Source organism: Lissotriton vulgaris, chromosome 9 (genome assembly GCF_964263255.1).
Source record: "Lissotriton vulgaris chromosome 9, aLisVul1.2, whole genome shotgun sequence".
Classification (NCBI taxonomy): Eukaryota; Metazoa; Chordata; class Amphibia; order Caudata; family Salamandridae; genus Lissotriton; species Lissotriton vulgaris.
Window position 1 is genome coordinate 512,912,187 of NC_141697.1, and position 20,672 is coordinate 512,932,858.

General features: G+C 38.9%; 1 long non-coding RNA gene across 1 annotated transcript; it reads left to right on the top strand.

Moving 5' to 3' along the window:
- The first annotated feature begins 9,832 nt into the window (after positions 1-9,832).
- Positions 9,833-15,427, top strand: LOC147690339 (uncharacterized). The gene is made up of 7 exons (XR_015299787.1): positions 9,833-10,169; positions 10,452-10,734; positions 12,301-12,447; positions 13,353-13,484; positions 13,977-14,176; positions 14,354-14,411; positions 15,074-15,427. It is a non-coding gene; the product is annotated as an uncharacterized LOC147690339 (long non-coding RNA).
- The last annotated feature ends 5,245 nt before the right edge of the window (positions 15,428-20,672 follow it).

Here is a 20,672-nt window from a genome sequence, read left to right on the forward strand (position 1 = left end):
ATTAGGAGAGGGATACCAGTCCTAACTATACCTCCTATTAGGAGGTGGTCACAAGTGGTGGTTCAAATTAACTCCTTAAACATGGAATTTGGCCTTAGGGCTGCTAACGGAAGGACGATGTCAGATCCTTCTGGAGCCCATTCTTATAACAGGGCTAACCATACGTCTAGGATAGATTATATTCTCCTTGACATTAAACTTTGGAGTTTCTTGCAGGACATGGAGGTAATCCCTTCAGTTGAGAGTGATCACAATCTCCTCTCTCTTGCCCTCCATCCCTTGTGGACTGGGAACCAGGGGGTGCATCTGTCTCACTTAGCACCTAGCCCTCAGGAAGTATATCCTTCCAATTGCGGTAGACGCTTGAAATGGAGTAAGCTTATCATAGTTGAAGAGAAAGTGCTAGCTATTGGGGCACTCTTAGAAATAGCTCAGTCTAAATTGGACTCGTTGACTTCTCTGTCTGGGGAAGTCACAGCGCTTTTTTGTGACACAACCAAGGCCTTAAGTGACATTTTCATTCTCCCAAGTAAGACCCCCCGAACTGGCAAGTGCAAGAAGTTGCCTAAGCCGCCGGGTTGGTATACTAAAAAATGCAGGGAGAAGAAAAATGCCCTGATAGGTGCTGTCAAAAGCAAATCCCAGGCTGCAATTAGACTGGCTAGGAAAGAGTACTCCCAGACTACTATAGGAGCAAAGAGAAAATGGGAGGACAGGTTCTGGGCGGATCTCATGGAAGCAAGTACGGGCAGGGATGCCAGAAGCTTCTGGAATCTTATAAGATCTATGGACAGGCCGGTCAGCACTCTGATGACGTGCAACATCCCTGCCCAGAATTGGTTCAACCCCTTCTCGTCCCTCTATACCCCTATTGAGGTGGCTCCCCATACCACCTTTGACTTGGTTGATTGTTCAGGGGATACTGAGGGTGATCCCTTTACTGCTAGAGAGGTGGAAGGTGTAATTGAATCATTGGTGCCTCTAAAAGCAGCAGGGCCTGATGGGATTCCGGGCAACTTGCTACGGGCAAACCCCAAGGAGTGGGGGAAGCTGGTTTCATCATTGCTCAACGCTATTAATAGCGGTGCGCCTGTACCTGATTCCTGGAAGGGGGCTGAGGTTGTCCTGATATTTAAAAAGGGGTGTCGGGATAACCCAGCCAACTACAGGCCAATAAGTCTCATCGACTCAACCCAAAAAGTGGCTGGGAAGGTGATTTTGGGAAGGGTGCTCCAGTGGGTGGACGACAATAACATCTTGTCGGACTTCCAAGCTGGATTTCGCTCTGGAACCGGGACTATTGAACAGGTCTTCAGACTGGCTCTCTTGCACTGGAAGGTGGTGGTGCTTGGCAAAGGCAGTCTGTACTTGGCCTTTATAGACCTTAAGACTGCCTTTGACCTGGTACCAAGGGAGGAGTTATGGAAGGTTTTGTCGGAATTGGGGTTGTCTTCGTATATCCTATCCCTCCTCGTGAGATTACATGCGGGCAAATTTGCCCAGGTACGATGGGGTACGAATGGAGAAAAAACGGACAGGATTCCAGTGGGAAGGGGCGTCCGTCAGGGATGCATGCTAGCTCCCACTCTGTTCTCTCTTTATGTGAACGGAGTGGTTGAGCATTTGTTAAGGAATTCCTAGGATGCTCCTTCCCTGGCGGGTAAACGGATCCCAACACTGCTGTTTGCAGACGACACCCTTCTCCTCTCAAAGTCCCCTAAGGGCCTCCAAAGCCTTCTGATTAGTTTTCAGGAGTTTTGTTCATTGAGAGGATTGGTAATCAACACGGACAAAACTAAGTTTTTGTTTATGAATCCGCCTAAAAACCTGGGCGACCTCCGGCTTTGAATTCTGTCCCATTAGAGAAGGTATCCAAGTTCGACTATTTGGGTATCCGCCTTAATGATACATTTAGTTGGAACCCACATATCCAAAAAATGCTTCTCAGTCATAAAAGGGTGGGCGGAGTATTACTTAAGGAACAACGTTCCTCCACAAGCAAACCCATAGCCCCAGTTATGGAGATATACAAAGCTAGAGGGGTTAGAGCTGCCCTTTACGGGGCGGAGTTGTGGGATACTTGCAACCTGGACGTATTAGTAAAATCCGAGAGCAAATTTTTGAAAGACCTGATGGCTCTCCCGTTGAGTACTCCTACAGTACCCGTGTTATTGGATCTAGGTTGCAGATTGATTAAGGACCAAGCGCTAGTCCGCCCCTTGCTCCTTTGGGCGCGGCTATGGCTGGTGCCCGAACTAGCCTCCTATGCAGAAGCGCTATCAGAGGTTATGGCCATGGAAGGCTGGTCCAGGATTAAATGGTTAAGGGATGTAAAATGGCTACTAGTGGAGTTAGAGCTGGGTGATGCGTGGGCCCAGAGAACTGCCCCACCTAAAGCCACGATTAAGAAATTGTATTGGAATTGGGTCTCTTCTAAATTATTCTTAGATCCATGTCATTGTTAAGCATGGGTGAATTTTGCGAATCTGGCGTTCGCGAATTTGCAGATTTGCGAACTCGCAATCCGCAAAATCCGCGAATTCTCGCGAATTTGCAGATTTTTTTCTTTGTGTTCGCAAGGATTTCTGCCAGTTCGCGAGGGTTTTGTACCAGTTCGCAATTGCGAACTTACATGTCGGCTCGCAACGGTCGAGATTATGTTGTTTCTACGTCTGGTTCATCATCACAGGTTCCCAGCACCCTCTGTTTCACCACTGCCACCCTCTGTTTCACCCATGCCACCCTCTGGTACATCAATGCCACCCTCTGGTTCATCATCACTGTAGATTATGGGGGGAAAAAGCAAGCACACCTGCCCTGCTTCAACTGACATGAATTAATTTGGGGTTGATTTATTAATGTGTCACTGTTTTAAAATTCCAGTCTGCACCTGCTTCCTTATCTGTAATTTGCTTTCTGTTGCAGTGCAATTTTTTTTCCAGGAACTTTGTGGTAACTTGTAGCTATTCTATGATCCGGCTGTGAGGGTCAGAGCAGGGTCATACAATTGTTGCAACTAGCAACTGAACTCTGGAGGGGCCCCAGTCAGGAAGCACTACAGGGAATGGTTACTAATGATGAATTTGAACTTTTACACCTGCTGCTGAGTGCTTTCAGTTTAGCAAAACTCGTTTTTCTGCAGAACAGCAAATGTAATGCCAACAAACTTACTTGTGAAAGTTTATTTATAATCCAAAAGTGATCCAAAGAAAGTCAAAAGGCCTCAAATCCAAAAAAGGGCAGGCAAATGTCAACCTCAGGAGTTATTCTGATAAAAATCATAATTTTCAGAAGGTCTATGCTGCTTGCTAGTGGATTTCTTGTGCAGAATTGCAAATTTTGTAATTTCGCGAGTGCGAGATTGTTGCTGCCCGCCGCACCTACATGTTCGCAATTGCGAACTTACACCGCACGCCGCAAAATTGTATCACCAAGAAAAAAAAATCCGCTGTGTGCGAATTTGCAAATTTTCGGTAAATTCGCGAGCGTTCGCGGATTGCGAATTTACCGAAAATCCGCAAAATCCGCGAGCGGAATGGATTTTCCGCCCATGCTTAGTCATTGTAATTCAACTGTAGCCTTTGTGAGGATTAAAGATGTGGTGGCTTATGAACCTTACTTAGATATGATTTCAATCCCTTTCGACCGTGCCTTGTATTTTAGGTTCAGAGTGGGGACCCTACCAGTAGGCGAACTAGTTGACCGTTGGAAATTCTCTTTCCAGCATTCCCCCTTCTGTGCGCGTTGTCCCACTCGAGTAGAGTCGGTAGCCCACATTCTTTTCGAATGTCCGGACTACTATGCACCTGGGGGCGCTGGCTTATGCCCTTATGTAGACTCTTAGGTACCCGCCAGCACAAAGTGGTGTTACGTATTTTAATGTCTGACACATCCATTTTGATTGTTTGTGCTGTGTCAAAATTTTTAAAGTGGTCTTGGTTGATTCGTGTTAGAAGGCTTTTCTTGTCGATTTAATCCTTGTCTTAAACTTTTTTTAACAATTTCTTCCCTTTTATCCCTTTTTGTGTAACTATGAAATGATTGTTATAAATGTTGTGTTTTATACTTGTTGTACAAGCTTTTATGATATTTTTATATCGAAATAAAGCCTATCGAATCGAATCGAATCGAATCGTAACATTTATAAAGATTATGGTCTCCCTTTCGCTTTAAACATAATTGGCTTGAAGAAGTTATCACTTTTCAGACAAATATCCCTTTAGGTTTCCTTCTCTGCAGCTTCTTCCACCTCAACAACCATTCATTCAGCTCAGACTTCAATAAAGACCACAAATAGTTTAGTTAACCCGCCTCACTTTCTTATTAATTTCCCCTGGGCCCGGTGCACCGCCGCATTCTCTAAAGTTCGCAGGCACTTTTGTAAAATGTGCTGCCTTTTTACAAAACTGCTGATATCATGATTTCTTTGCAAATCACAAAATCCTGGAGGGTCTGCCTTTTACTAACCTCGTAATAGTGACGCAGTGAAATCTATGAGATTTCACTGCGTCACTTTTAGGATGCTGTTGCGTCAAAGTCTTGCTCCTGCCTCACAGCAGGCGTAAGACTGACGCAAGCCCTTTCACATGGGGCTTTCCCCATGTGAAAGGATGCATTGCTGGAGTTGCGTCACTTTTGTGACACACTCCAGCAATGCGTCACTTTTGCGCTTACAGATACGTCAGAAATACTGACGTATCTGTAAGTCCTTGCGACATGATGCGTCATACATTAAATATGACTCATCATTGGTGTTGCAAGGAGTGCGCAGTGAAAAGTGACGCATCGCTGTTTTCACGCAGCGATGCGTCACTTTTCATAAATGAGGCCCCTAGAAACTACAACAAGTTCTTTCAACAAACCAAACCTCCAGCAACCTGGGAATTCCCCATGCTTTTGTTTTGATTTGTCCTAGAACTCCTGCGAGTCCGAAAGATTGGCCAGTTCTTAGTGACATCTTTTATTGACATCTTATGTCCAACCTTTCGTCAAACACGGCCCCTTCCAGGTATAAACATACCAGCGTTTGCCTTAAGCAACACACGGTGGTTTGGAGCAGAGCGGCTATCTACTTATCCGAAGCCCAGCTGATGCGAGTGCCGAAGGAAGGCGTCCCTCCCATTAGACGCACTGAAAGAGATGCTGTCTTTTTCTCCTGCCGAGAAAATCCATTACCAATGTTTCCAGTCAGCCTTGCGGGTTACTGTGAGAACGATACCTGAGAGCGAGATACAAGACCTCCTTCATTCTAAAACCAAGGTACAGAGCTGATTAGATCCTTAGAGAATTCTTGAGTCAGATTCTTGGCAAAACTAACTTAACTCAAAAACTCCTTTACTCCTTCCCACGTACTAGGCTTAGGTTAGGTACACTGGGGTAGGCGTATTTAGGAACATCAGTTGAGTACGTTTAGTCAACTTTTATCATTGTATGTAATTGTATATATTTTATACCTTTTAAGTATCATATGGCTCAGAAACCATATCAATGCTTTTACAGTATTATTTCATAATACTCCTTTTACTGTACGCATTTTACTTTATAACAAGTATTGCAATTGTGGCAATTCATTTCTCTTGCATGAGAAAGAAGACTGTTTAATAAATAACACCTTTTATTGAAAAAGCCCGTCTCTCTATTTCTCTGCACTCTGGTGAAACTAAGTATGCACGATTGACTGAGTGAAATAGCTATCTATTGTTTTCACACGACTCTGGAGATATACTCCTTATTCTGGGGAAGCAAAGTTGTCATGTTTATGCGGTTGTCAGAAGCTAATCCTTCTTGTCTAATCAGGGAAGTTAACTCCTCTCTGTTCATTTGAGAAAGTTTCTAGTGACCTCTGAGCTAGCTGGCAAACCTAATTAAGTCTAACATATTCAATAGAGACCTAGTCGACCTCAGTCCTACGTCTAAACTATCGTTTATGTTATTCCAATGCGCAGAGCCTATTGGGAAAATAGGAACTACACTACGAATTCTGGTCTAATGAGTTAAAGCTGGTAAGAATGGCTTCCCTGCAGATGTGCACCTGTTGCTTATTCCATTACAGGTGCAGTAATTTACGCTGTATGTCTAGAGTGGTCTTGCATAGGTAAATGGTCCCCTAGTGACCTCAACCAGGGTCTGTTAAGCGGTTGCAACAGGAAACTGCCCAAGAGGCAAGACAGAAATTCGCTTTTTGTCCTAGGGTTTAGAACTGCGCCATGATACTGCTGGGGTCTCAAAGTTTTAGAGCTGTTTAGTATGACCCAAGCTTGTGAGCGCTTTGCTAGGCTTGCCCTGTCTTCTAGCAATGCTGATATTTTGGATGATTTTGATGCTGTTTTTTTTAATTGGTCAGCCATCCAAAGTTCAGCCAGTCCTAGCATGTCGATGTTGTTATTGAGGTGTTTACAGGCGTGCAAGCGTGGTTTCTTTATGATCTCCTCTCATATGTAAGGATTCATGGAGTTATCCTCTGCGGTTTTTAGCTTGAGGCAAAACATGACAAAGGCTGCGCGCCTGGAATGGAACTGCTTTATTAGCCCAAACTCAAGCCAGATTTGGGCTGGAGAGGTCTTTTGGGGTAGCTGGAAAATATGTACTGTTTTGTCCAGGACCGTTGCGTCTCTGTCTTGAAGCAAATTATGAGATCCTCCCTGAGCACCTATATTACAAATTCAAAGTCAAGATTGTAACATCAATATAAGCAAATCAAAATTCTTAATATGCACAGACAAGTAAAGCAGTTGAATTAGTGATTATGATCCAAAAAAACATTAATTTGCGAAATATCCATAAATCCTTGGTCATATATTATAGTCCATTCCTCATGTCCATAAGTGTATCAGTCAGTAGTCCAGATTCAGGATAAATTCTCCTTAAATCAAATATACACCCAGACGCAGCCAATATTCCAAGATAGATCTTCTTTATTCCCATGTAAGGAAAATTTTACAACCAAACGCAGCCAACTTAGCCAACACATGTTTCGTCAAGCACGAATATGTGCTAACTGACTTCCTCAGGGCTGCAACCCAAAATATCAAAGAACATATATCAAACACATTTGTACACAAATAACAATATTTACATGTAAACCACAAACATCTGCATTGAAAATTAGTGTAAAGATGGAAATTATTAGGGAGATGTAGCAAAAATCACCCGAAACAACGTGATTTGTAATACAAGAAAAGAAATGGACCAAGAGGTAAAATTGGATATTTTGACTTTACTTAAAGATAATTCTTAAAATATATATATTTTTATTTTTCGCATATTTGGCATAACTTCTTTTTATAATATTAGCTCTTATAGCAGGAGCGCATCGTATTTGTTATTGGATTACTGTTTGCAGTTTGACTAATGATATATGATATGGAAAGGGGACTGTTTATAGAGGTATTCACAGGCTCTATACACATATTTAAAAGTCTTCTAATACAGGATATTACTACTTTCACTTTTGGATCATAATCACTAATTCAACTGCTTGACTTGTCTGTGCATATTAAGAATTTTGATTTGCTTATATTGATGTTACAATCTTGACTTTGAATTTGTATTTAGGTGCTCAGGGAGGATCTCATAATTTGACTTTATATGGTTCATACCTTGGTGTGGACTATCGGGGTTGTCTGGTAACCACCCCTTCTTCTCCCTTTGAAGCACCCCTGCTAAAGTTATTGGTTGAGCGCCCTATCTATACCTGGTTACCAGGGAGTTTCTATTTAGTTCTGTCTTGAAGCACCTCATTGCTGTAGGCCAGAGGGGGAACCAGTTTTGCCCTGGCGATTTCAAGAATCGGGCTAAATGAATGCCCCTTCAGGTTCCTAAATATTGCCACCGGGTCAGTGGCAAGTAAAATCCCTTTCCTTTTGATTTCCTCCTTATGTGACATAAAGGAGATATTGATGTTGAGTGGGAGGCCAAGGTACTTGTATCAGTTTGTTTCCTCTATCCTGCCAAGGCACCAACTAACCTTTCCTTTGAGAGACTTTGCGGAAAAGATCATGATTTGGGGTTTTTGTTGCTATTTTCAGCCCGTTTGAATTGGCATAGGCCTTGGTTGCCCTCAAGAGGCGTTGCATCCCAACTCGTGTTCTACTTGTAGCACCAGATCATCGTCATACAGAAGGCTGGACAGCTGAATCGACCCTAGTGGGTTGAACTAATTTTTTTATGTATAGTTCATTTAGATTTTAGCAGTGAGAAAATCATAGTACAATGTACCTTTTACATCACAAGTCAGGAACTAAAGTAGATAGAGACGGGACGTAACATGTATAATATTGGTGTGATTGGGCCCCCATACTGTGCCACATTTTGTGCCTCTGGCTCATCCCTAAGTGGCTTGAATTAATGTTTGAATGTATTATTTGTTTTGCTTTTTAGGTGCAATGAAATCAGAGTACAGCGTACCTTTTACATCATATGTCAGGAACCGTACTAGCTAGGGATGTAATTTAAAGAGCATAATTTTGGAAACATCAGTGTGCTTTTGTAATTGTCTCAAATACATTTTTGAATGTAAAGTTTGTTTTTATTTTAGCAGCAAGGCAATCATAGTACAACATACCTTTTACATCACAACTGAGGAACTGTAGTAGATAGAGGCATTATTTAACGTATAATATTGGAGAGATCAATACGTTCCTACAGCGCCATTTCCCATGCCTCTGGCTCACTGGTAAGTCCTTCGAATTAATTTTTCTAATTTATAGATAGTTTGTTTTTTTAGCAGCAAGAACTACAAAGTCATGAGTCAGGAAATGTAATAGATAGAGGCACAATTAAAAGTGCGTAATATTGGCAAAATCAGTATGCTCCACTGAGCCAATTAGCTTTTTTTAATACAATATTGTTTTTAACTTTACAGGGTGTACTTACGGGGTGCAGCTGTGTGCCTTTCCTTCAGCCAGGTGTTAACTGCAGGCCATTTCAGATCCTAAGCATCCTGAGATGAAGCATTAGGCATAGGTCAGACTAGATACTTGCATTAGCATAACCATCAGAGAGCCAGAGCGCTTTCCAAAGTTCAACTTATCTTTCAAACCAAACTGTATACGTTTTACATCCTTGTACATTTCAGTAATGTTGTTCACATTTATTTAATTATTTCTATGGCTTTTTAAATCTAGAGTTTGACTGATATAGATCTTGGCGGAGGGGAATACTCTGTCACAAAAGTGATGCATATTCCGTCCGCAGTATTACGATCCCATTATATCCTGTGGAGATCATAATACAGCGGACGGGATAACCATCATGTTTGTGACGGAGTATTCCATCCACCTAGATCTAAGGAAGGCACTTTGTTTCTATGTAATCATGGTTATCAACTACTACTAGTAAATGCATAGGTTGGGGCTCTGGTCTCTTATAATACTTTGTAATTCTCTTTCTTATTGATCCCAAAGTAGTCTTATTTTAACCTCCATTTTAGTATTCAAGATGGTGAAGAGGCTTGTTACTGGAAAATATATTTTAATTTCTAATTTATTTTCATGTAATCCATGTACGTTTCCCTGCAGTCTTCACAAAACACAGTACCTTTTAGGTAATAAGTCAAGAATCAATATAGATAGACACAATTTAATGTGCAAAATACTGGTGAGGTCAGTCCTACTTAGCGTGCCAATTTTGTATGCCTTTGGCTTAATGCTAAGTGGCTCAAATACATTTTTGAATTTATAGTTTGTTTCACTTTTTAGCTGCGTGGAAATCAGAGTACAGTGTAACTTTTTACATCACAAGTCAGCAACTGTAGTAATTAGGGACGTACTTTAAAAAAGCCTAATATTGCCAACAGCAGTGCGCCCCATTTTGCCAATTTGCATGACTCAATGTATAGTTAATTTTTATTTTAGCAATGAGGAAATCATAGTACAGCGTGCCTCTTACATCATCTGTCAGGAACTGTAGTACTTAGGGGCGTTATTTAAAAACCGTACTATTGGATGTTCCCGTAGGCTGGTGGACTCTTGGCGACAGTGTCCTGATGGAGTGATGTGTCGCTGCTGTAAACACGACCCCAAAGTAACTGCTACCATTCACCACAGAGAAGCCTGTCTTCGATTCTGGTGACAACGGGGTTGCTGAGCGTCATGGTCTGGTGGCAGGAGCACAGGAAGGACCTTGACAATGGCATATGACACAGATTCCAAAGTGGGACCCGAAAAAGGGTGAGTATGCACCTCCTTTCCTACCTTTCTGCTGAGTCACGCATGGCGAAGTCCCCGCCAGGAAAAGCTTGACGGAAATGCAGATCATAATCTAGACAGCAGGAAGCTTGTGGGACTGCCTCCGAGCCCTACATTTCTCACCGTCAACGCGCCAACAGGCTCTATAAGTTTTAACACTTTTGATTATTTTTATTCTAGTGTCTTTTAAAAGCAATATAATGAATTACATTTTTTGTTAAAATGTGTTATTCTAATTGAGTGACTGTCTTATTTACTTTCTAGCAAAGCCAATAGCATTCCTCTGTTTTGCACAAAATATTTTAAAAACTGTGAGCAGTTTTCAGTTCATTGGCCAGGGTCTGCATGAAGAGAAGCACTCCCAAAGCGATTGGAGCAGTAGTGAAGGAAGCTGGAGAATCTATGATTGCCCATCTTGAGAAGGGAAGGCAAAACCATTATCACAATCTCAAGGTTATATTCAAAGGAGATAACAGAAGAAAGTTATCAATATTCTGGACACAAATGGATGGTTTGGTACTGGAAAGCCTGTTGATTCAGTTCTTGCGTAAGTAAAATATATTTTTTATGTTATTATTGTTACTTATATACCGTCTACCTCCAGAATCACCAAATCTATTGCCAAAGCTACTGCATTATATGAATTCATACATAATCTTTAAACATTTTTAATTATTATATGTCTTCTATATCACTAACAAATACTTTTAACCCTTGGAGGGTTGCTAATCCATGCGTGCATGGTGTGCCTCCATGAGAGGAACCCTGAATGTTATTATCTCTCGCAGATACCCACTCCATGCTTTAACTCTCATCTCATACTGTCAGACTTCCTATAACACTGGAAGAACACATGGACAATTAGGGAGAAGAGGACAAAGATAAAAAAGGAGAATTATATCAACCATAAGTTTAAATGGCTATCGTGTAGTTCCTAGGAGTCTCCCCAGACCTGCATGTTTTGGATGACCTAAACTGAGGGCTTGGTGTCCCAAACGCTTTCGGACACCCCCACAGGATTTGTCAGCCGTTAGACCAGCTTGCTCCATAGTGCCACTAACACCCCCCTGTATCTTACAGTGGTGTAGGTCGTTTCTGGCAACCACTGAATATGACAAACCTGATTCCTCAGCAATTGTGGAAAACAGTACAGTACGTGTCGCTCTGACACTCGTGCTTGCTTACTCTCAGAAAATACACAGGTTGGCGATTAGGACGTTTCAATAAGTATATATTGGTCCAGCGACAATCTTGTGTAAAACATATGTGATGCGACAATCAGGAGACAGAAGTATATAGTAAATAGTAGATAGATTTCTACCAGAGTGCTAATAAAATGAACATAAGCAGTTTATATAAAAACAGTAGCACTTGCATATTCCTAAAGTCGCGCCCTAAGTAATTTGCCTAAATGTACCTAGTCTAGATGTGTTTGTAGCATGTATATGCTTATGGCTATGTGTATCTGTAGCCAATAATCTCCTAGGGAAGAACCGGCCCCTCACCAGATGGTTTAGAAGGAAGGACACCTGTCTCTGCATTGAGGATGACAGCCAGCAAGGGATGTCAGACCACTGAGTGTCGAAGATTCAGCATGCAGGGCCCCGTGTCAGCTTGGAATGAATTCTCCTCTAATTTGTAGGGGGCAGTGAGTGTCTTTTACACTAAAGTGGTCATGCAAGGGTTTTTTCTAGAATCAATATGTTTTTAAAACAATTGTGGATGTTTTGAAAACAATCACTGATGCCTTTCTAAACAAATGTGATTATGCCCAGCTACCTGTTGGCCACGGATGATTAAAGCAGTGACCTTTATACAGAATAAATATGACACGCCTGGGGACATGTTTATGTACGTCAGGTACAGGGAATATGATAGAATACTTAAAGCCTGGTGTCGAAGAGACGGGAGCGAGCTTCTAGGTAATAGGTCACCTGTATAGAATCGTTATTATTGTATGGATGGGAAAATGTATGTAGAAATGGGGTATACATGACGGGACTATCCTAAAGGACATGACATGACCAAATGCAGTTTACATCACATGAAACTCAGATAATCATATGTCTATGAACAATTTTTTACTAAAATATTTCACACTTGAAACTAACAGACCAATGAAAAAAAGTGGATGACGAATATACAGAAGAAGGTGAATGATGCCGGACTGCAAAGGAAACATTTCTTGGACTGCAAACTACTAGTTGGTTTCCGCAACTATTTAAAAGAAGAACTCACTGTCTTCAACTGCAAGCAAAAGGTAATGCAAAGAGGCTTCTACTACTACTATTACTACTAATCCAGATTTTCAGTACAGTATATAATAACTGATTTGTATCTATTATAATTGAAGTTGGAAAATGTTGCAAGATTCTTGTTCTTCTACAATCTTGATACACCAACGTTAAATTTGATAAAGGACATCCAATGCACACTGGAGTTTTTCAATCGCCTTAAATCAACAGGATTGAAATATATGAATATACAACACATTGTCCATTATCAAACTGGAGCTACAGATCTGAGAGAACAGGGTAGTGACCTTCATGCATTGGCTCAACATTTTCAATGCATGATTGAGGATGTGCAGAAAAAAATCAGTAAGGCATTTCAAAAGAAGTGACGCACAGAAGGTAACAGTCTAAGACTTGCAAAGTATAATAGCCATCATATGATTGTTAGCAATAGCATTTTCTTTAATTGCATATTCACAATTCTAAAATGGTGAATTTATAAGTATGTTCTATGATACTTGAATCTGCAAATTATCTAGCACTTATTATGTATTTCCTAATAAGGAGTTTGCAGTAGAAAAAAGACCCATGGACACTGCTTACTGATTTTGGAGAAAGCAAAGGAACACTTCCTAAATGCTATAAAAAGCTAGCCGACAAGCAGGACTTAGCAGTGCAGGATATACTGTTCATATTGTATTATTAGAGGCTCTGTTGCTCCTAAAGCATGTGCAAAGACTTGGTGTTGTGAAACATTTTCAGGTATGTAAAAAAAGACAATGATTGGAATCAAACAATGCCTCAGCATCAAAGCCTTTCTGTCTCATCTGTAAGACCAAGTACAATATTTAAAGTTTCTCCTTAATAAAAGAATCACTTTTAAATAATTGAAAACAGTATCTAATTATTATACATTCTGCAAATTTTGCAGGCTAAAGAAGGGCTTGAAGTAAGAACATACCCTGATGAAGAGGGGACCTACTTTGCAGTTGTTGCTGTGTAAGAGCACAAAACAGCAGCCCAGTGGATGGCATCCTTTTGCTTAAGTCACAAAGAAGAACAGGTACTAAAGTAAGAGAAAGTGTATAGACAATGTTTTGCTCACCCTTTAAAAGCTACAAAACGTTAACACTTCAGTCACAGATGCAGCGTCATGCCTTCTATGGGAATTAATATTAGTTTTCCCCTTTTCCTGCGGTGGTTTAAGCAATATTTCCTGACGGTGAAGCCTGAGATGTTAAAAATAAAAAGAAGACAGTATGAACAAATGATAAATTGTTTGTGTCATCAAAAGGGGATCCAATATAAATGATCTCAAACGATTTCATGAAAGGTATTATTGTAGTTATTTGTGTGCCTTTTCGAGTTCACATATTTCCAAAGGTTGAAGTGTGTCTAGTAGTTTACAATGGATGGGGCTTATCTGACACCAAAATAGATGGCTGTAGTATTCTGTTGGCAATGTTATAAGCTTATGATCCATATGATACCTTTATAAAATACTTGAAAATTCATAGTATGTTCAGCAGGTTTTGCATGTTAATAATTCTTACAGGTACAATATCCCTTCAGTCACGAGTCAGCAAGCTAGATGAGTTTATGAAACAGCTACCAAAAAAGACTGCATTGTTGCTGAAAAGATCATTGTTGCGAATTAAATAGCACATTCAACTTCCACAGCTGAAAAGCATTATTGAATGATGAGAGGGGAAAATATCTGTGCTGCAGCCAAACTACTGAATAAAAGTAGCCATGGTAAGCACCGGTGAGACAAAAACCATTGTTTTGCTATCTCTGACCTTTAGAAAACATAGTTATCATACCAATAATCTTTATGCTTTATATACTTTATAGCATTACAAGTAATTATTGTCTATAGACAGGTATTTCAAACAATCAGTAACCATTATTATTGTTTTTGTTCACTTGGAGACGATTAAAGCAAGTGTGCCATGTATTTTGGAGCACTATCTAAAGCGAGACAGCAGAGGTATGGCATGTAATATGTGCCTCATTGTCTTTCAAATACAATCATGTCTGTCCTAAATTTATGTGCACCTTATAGATCACGTCTAATTCTTTATATTCTTTTAGTTACATATACATTTTTTAGGCTACTGCTTCAGAATTAAGCTAGTGACTCCTAAAGATGTTCATGCATGTAGCATAATTAAGATAAATGTATGCGGGGTATGCAGTTCCTAAAGAAGGAGTGTCTATGTGGATCAACAACCATTCTGTAGGGTACACAGTGGGTGTGACCCTGTAAGAATCAAATGTCCTCACACACCTGGATAGGTGTCATGCTTCATCATAGGGTGTTTGCTCCTCAACATACAAACGTAGCAATGCCTGACAGGCACCCTCAATAGGGGATGTTTGCTGGAGATATTCTTGTCTGACGTTTGGTGAAGTGTGGGTGTTGGGGCTTAAGGAGTTGACCCACATAGACACTCATTCTTCTTCAGGAATTGCATACCCCACATTCTTTTATTAGATAATTTGGAGCATGTATGCTAGACCTTCATTGCCTCTAAATCCCTCCCTTTGCTAGGCATAATTAAGATAATCATACATGCAAATGCTCCCTATCAAAATCATTTCACTTTAAATCACACAACAGTATGGTAATACGCTGTTTTATATTTAAAGGGCACAACACAATGAGCAGTCTGTATCAAAGGTGTCCAGCGGAAACGTGCATGGTTTACTCACAAGTTTTGACAAAGAATTTTCATTATCAATGACTGGGAATCCACCACGCAAAAAAGAACGAACAACACCGGTTGAGGTTCATGAACGTCAAGCATATGGCAAGTGGCGAATGAAACAGCAACTTATTAGAGAGGAAGAAACAATAAGCAAGTGAACATTTACATTCACTGAAATGTAGTGACAAGTTCACACTTTAGAAATAAATAAGCATTTTAAGTTGCTTCTTTAAATCTCAGAGCATTTTCCGCAATGCCAACGAACAGAAAAGATGAGAAGTTACTAAAGTTTTTCAATAAAACAAATGGATAAGGAATGCACCAGATGTATAGGATATAATCCAGAGTTGGAATCCCATTACAGAAACCACATCATCAACAGATGATAAACACAGTAAATCATGTATACATCATCAACGTTGGAGTGGAATCTCTGTTACTGATGAAGAAGGAAGGACACTGCAAATCACATATTTTAAACAGGAGAGATTGTGTGCATTCTTCATGGCGAGCTCATATCTGTCAGTACTGCATGGATGCATCAAACGCCCTATTTTCATACTACCCCTTAATGGAAACTCACAGACGATGAATGCATACTTCGAAAAATAAATTTAATGTTAAGCTTATAATAGAACAATTGATATAGATGGAAAGTTTAAATATGTCATTTTGTTTATTGCATTGAAAACTATGAGGAACAGTTGCAAACTTACGTATGACTACTCTCTGTCAACAGAAGCACACAGAGGACAGGTCCCACCAGGATAGCGTAAAGACAATTTCTCACAGAAGACTCACACCTTTTTTTAGAGTTTGGAGGGTGGATTACTCTACCACAAATATGTTGGATGTTCCATCCCAGATATTACAAGCTCATTCCAATTATCATGTAAGTAGCATGTTGGAAAGTATTATAAACAGTAACTAGACCATATGTTTTTTTTCTCAATTTCGCCCGGTGATCAGAAAAAGTATGGCAAATATTTTGGCTTTTAAATCTTGCATCATAATAGATAGAGGCATACTTTTAAATTACAGCTTGTTTGAAATATCTGTCCACTTTCGTTTGCTACATGTCATATATGTGACATGTTAGGAAGTTCCATAACAAATTGATTGACTATACATTTGTATCCTAATTTCGCCCTGCGCTCTCAAAAAGTGTACAGAATATTTGTACTTATAACTCTTGATCCGTACTAGATAGAGGGAGAGGGGAAGTTTTAGTGTGTCGGGAAAAACGATCCACTTTCATATGCCAAATATCATGAATGTAGCCTGTGGTGAAGTACCCAAAATGTTAGTTTGACTATATCTTTACTAACCAATTCTGTCTGTTGTTCGGAAGAATTAGGCATTTGTATTTTGTGTCATAATTCATGAACCCTTAAAGACGGAAACTTAATTTAAATTGCAAACTATTGTATAGACCATCCCTTTTCACTGCATTGATTGGCATTCTATTGGACTGTACAGAAATAATATATAATTCAAACTAACTGCATACTTTGAAAAATTCCATTTCTGGTCATCTGATCGCCCTATTGAACCTAATGGTGCCATTACAGAATCAAATTTATAGTGCTTATAATTCTTGGACCATATAAGTTCAAGACAAATTGTGAACTACTGCATATTTGTAGTACTTTGCCACTTATTTTTGGCAATTCTCATGTCTGTGGCTCGTTTGGAAGTGGTTAAAATGTTAGGTTAACTAAATGTTTGTTTTCCAATTTCCAGTGATAGGGAGACATATACCACATATATTGGCTTATAGTTCTTGAACCGTAATAGAAAGAGGCATAGTCTGAAAAGCAGATTGTTATAAACATCAATCTGCCTCATGTGCCAATTACCATGTACGTATCATATTGGGAATTACCATAAACAACAGATTGACTATATGTTTGCGTCCCAATTTCGCCCAGTACTCTGAAAAATTATGCTGAATACTTGACTTATAATTCCTAAACCATAATAGATAGAGGCTTAATATAAAGTGCATATTATTGGAAATATCAATCTTCTTTCATATGCCAATTATCATGAATGTAGCATGTTGCGATGTACCTTAAACAGCACGTTGTCTATATGTTTGCTTCCCAGTATTCAAGCTACTCAGAAGATGTAGGGCAGCTATTTTGATTTATAATTATTGACCCGTGAGAGATAGAGGCGTAATCTATAGTGCAGTTTGTGAGGAATAGCAATCTACTTTCATATGCCAATGTTTATGTATGCAGCATGTTGGGAAGTACCAAATATGTTGGTTTGACTACATCTTTCCTTACCAATTTTGTCATAATTCATGAACCATGAAGATAGAAAAATAATTTAAATTGCACACTATTGTACAGATCATCCATCTTCACTGTGCCAATTGACATTGTAGTGGACTGTACAGAAATAATATAAGATTTACATTATCTGCATACTTTGCAAAATTCAATTCCTGGTCATCAGGACACCCTATTGAAATTACTGTTGCCATTACATAATCAAAATGATATTTATTATAGTTCTTGACCACATAAGAAAAAGTCAAATTGTAAATTACTGCATATTTGTAGTACTTGGCCACTTATTTGTGGCAATTCTCATGTCTGTGGCATGTTGGGAAGTAGTTAAAATATTAGGTTAACATAAGTTTGTTTTCCAATTTCTTCTAGTGATAGGGAGACATATGCCACATTTATTGGCTTATAGTTCTAGAACCATAATAGATAGAGGCATAATTGAAAAAGCAGCTTGTTGGGAATATCAATCTGCCATAAACAGTAGCTTGACCATATGTTTGCTTTCCAATTTCGCTCGGTGAAGGAAACACTATGCTCAATATTTAGATGTATAATTCCTAAACCATAATAGAAAGAGGCATAATTCAAAGTGCGCTTAATGGTATTATCAATCCCCTTTCACATGCCAATTATCATGTTTGTAGCATGATGGGAGGTTCCATAAACAACACTTTGATTACATGTTTGCTTCCCAGTATTCAAGCTGCTCAGAAAAAGTATGGCAAATTTCTTGACTTATAATTCTTAACCTATAACAAATAGAGGCATAATCTAAAATGCAGCTTGGTAGGAATAGCAATCTACTTATATACGCTAATGTTCATGTATGTAGCATTTTGGGAAGCACCAAAAAGTAGGCCATATATTTTGTATCATAATCCATAAACCATTAAAGATAGATATTTAATTTGAATTGCATACTATTGTACAGATGATCCCACATTTTGAATTTCCAATTGACATTCTAGAGGACTGTACTGAAATTATATTAAAAATGAAATTGACTGCATACATTGCAAAATTCAATTTATGGTCATCTGGTCATGCCGCAGAAATAAATGGTGCGACTATGTGATCAAACTGACATTGCTTATAATTATTGAACTGTAAGAGATAAATCGTAAATGACTGCATCTTTGTAGTATTTTTCCACTTATCTACGGCAAGTATAATGTCTGTGGCATGTAGGAAATAGTTAAATGTAAGGTTACCTATATGCTCTTTTTCCAATTGCGTCCAGTGATAGTGAGAAGTATGCCACAAATATTGGCTTATAGTTCTTGAAACATAATAGACAGAAGCGTCCTTTAAAAATGCACATTCTTGGGAATATCAATCAGCTTTCATATGCCAATTATCATGCATTTAGCATGTTGGTAAGTACCACATACAGTACTATGTTTGATTCCTAATTTCACCTGGAGTTCGAAAAAGTATGCCTAATATTTTGACTTTGATGGTTGCTCCATATTAGATAGAAATGAAAAGGTAAAAGTGCCTTCAAGGGAGTTTATTTTCTATATGTTCAGTAACTCAGATTAGTTATAGAAGGATAAATCAATAATCCTTATTATGAATCAATCCAATACTATTTGACTCAAAATTCAATATAGATACTTTGTTTCATTAAAACACAACATACAAACAAAGACACAAGGTGTATTGGAAAAATAGTTTTATCAAAAATTCATTGAGATAAGTGACTTCATATACAGATAAGTAAACAAATAAGGTTTAGGACTGTGGGTACATGTATAAATAAATTACTACGTGACTCAACAGAACCTAAAAAACAACTATCCCACACCACATTGAATAAAACAAAGATAGGGATAAGATGTACTGTCGACGTTTCGGTTTCCTAAGAGTCAATTGTAGAAACCATCCTCAGGACTGCTGTCAGTTATAATCTGTATAGAGGTATTGTAATCTGAAATTTAAAGATATTTACAGTTACAAGTCTACACTAACTATATTCATTACACCTTGGTGACAAAACAATATATTTACAACATTTTCAATAACGATACAATGATATATACAACATAAAAGACATTGTGAACCTAGAGTTCATTTTTTTATAAAAAGAGAGACATTTCAATATTGACATAGGCCTTGTATAAATCAAGGAGATATTCCCACGTATGATCATTAATCCTCGAATCATTGATTAAGCATCCAAACGGAATTAAAGCTGTATTGCTTTTATTTGTCTAGAACAAATGGCATTGTGAATTATATATTTCTCAAAAGTCCTCTTAAATGTTGTAAATATATTGTTTTGTCACCAAGGTGTAACGAATATAGTTAGTGTAGACTTGTAACTGTAAATATCTTTAAATTTCAGATTACAATACCTCTATACAGATTATAACTGAGAGCGCAGATGGAAAATGCGCCAACTATTTGATCCATTTGTAAAACTCGGAACGAAAGTATTCTTGCAAAATCCATCACGCCTGAAAATCATATACAAGGGCACAACAAGAACATTTAATAGCGAAATACAAGCGGAGGATTATCTACATGAAATTACAGAGACTATTCCACGAAACTCTAGGAAATGATTTCAGGATATGTTAGAGGATAAGAGAAGACAAATCATTTATTCCACCTCTTATTTATACATAAAACTTAATGGTATAATTTGAAGATTTGTTTATCGGTTGAATAAGCTGGAAGACAATCCTATCAAACTGATAAAAAATTGAAGCGTTAATTGAAGAAATTAGGCCTTAGTTTATTTGAGTTAAGATAAATATGTAATATACATCTATAAATCAACCCAGCCCGCTGGGCTCACTTACATTGATGTCACACCCCTGGTCGCAACGAGACCAGGTAACCTTCAAAGGTGGTGGTGGGTGGGGGGTGGGTAAGAGGGGGGGTGGTCGGGCAGATCAGATAGATTATCGACAAAAAATTTTTCAACGAACTGAAAGAAATGCATTACTATATAGATACAAAAACCAGGATTGATAGATGGGTCCATTAAAAATATTGTCAGTTAATATATGTGGCTTAAATGACATCAAGAAGAGGCAAATGGTAGCAGTTGGCCTACAGAATATTGGCGCCAATATCGTATGCTTACAGGAAACCCATATCGAAGGGTCACAATTACAAATATTAAATTCATTAGGATACAATCTGATTGGTGCAACTACACAGGGTATGCGGGTAAGAGGGGTAGCACTTTTGGCTAGAGGTAGAGGGTTTAAGTTTAATAAAACAAAATCT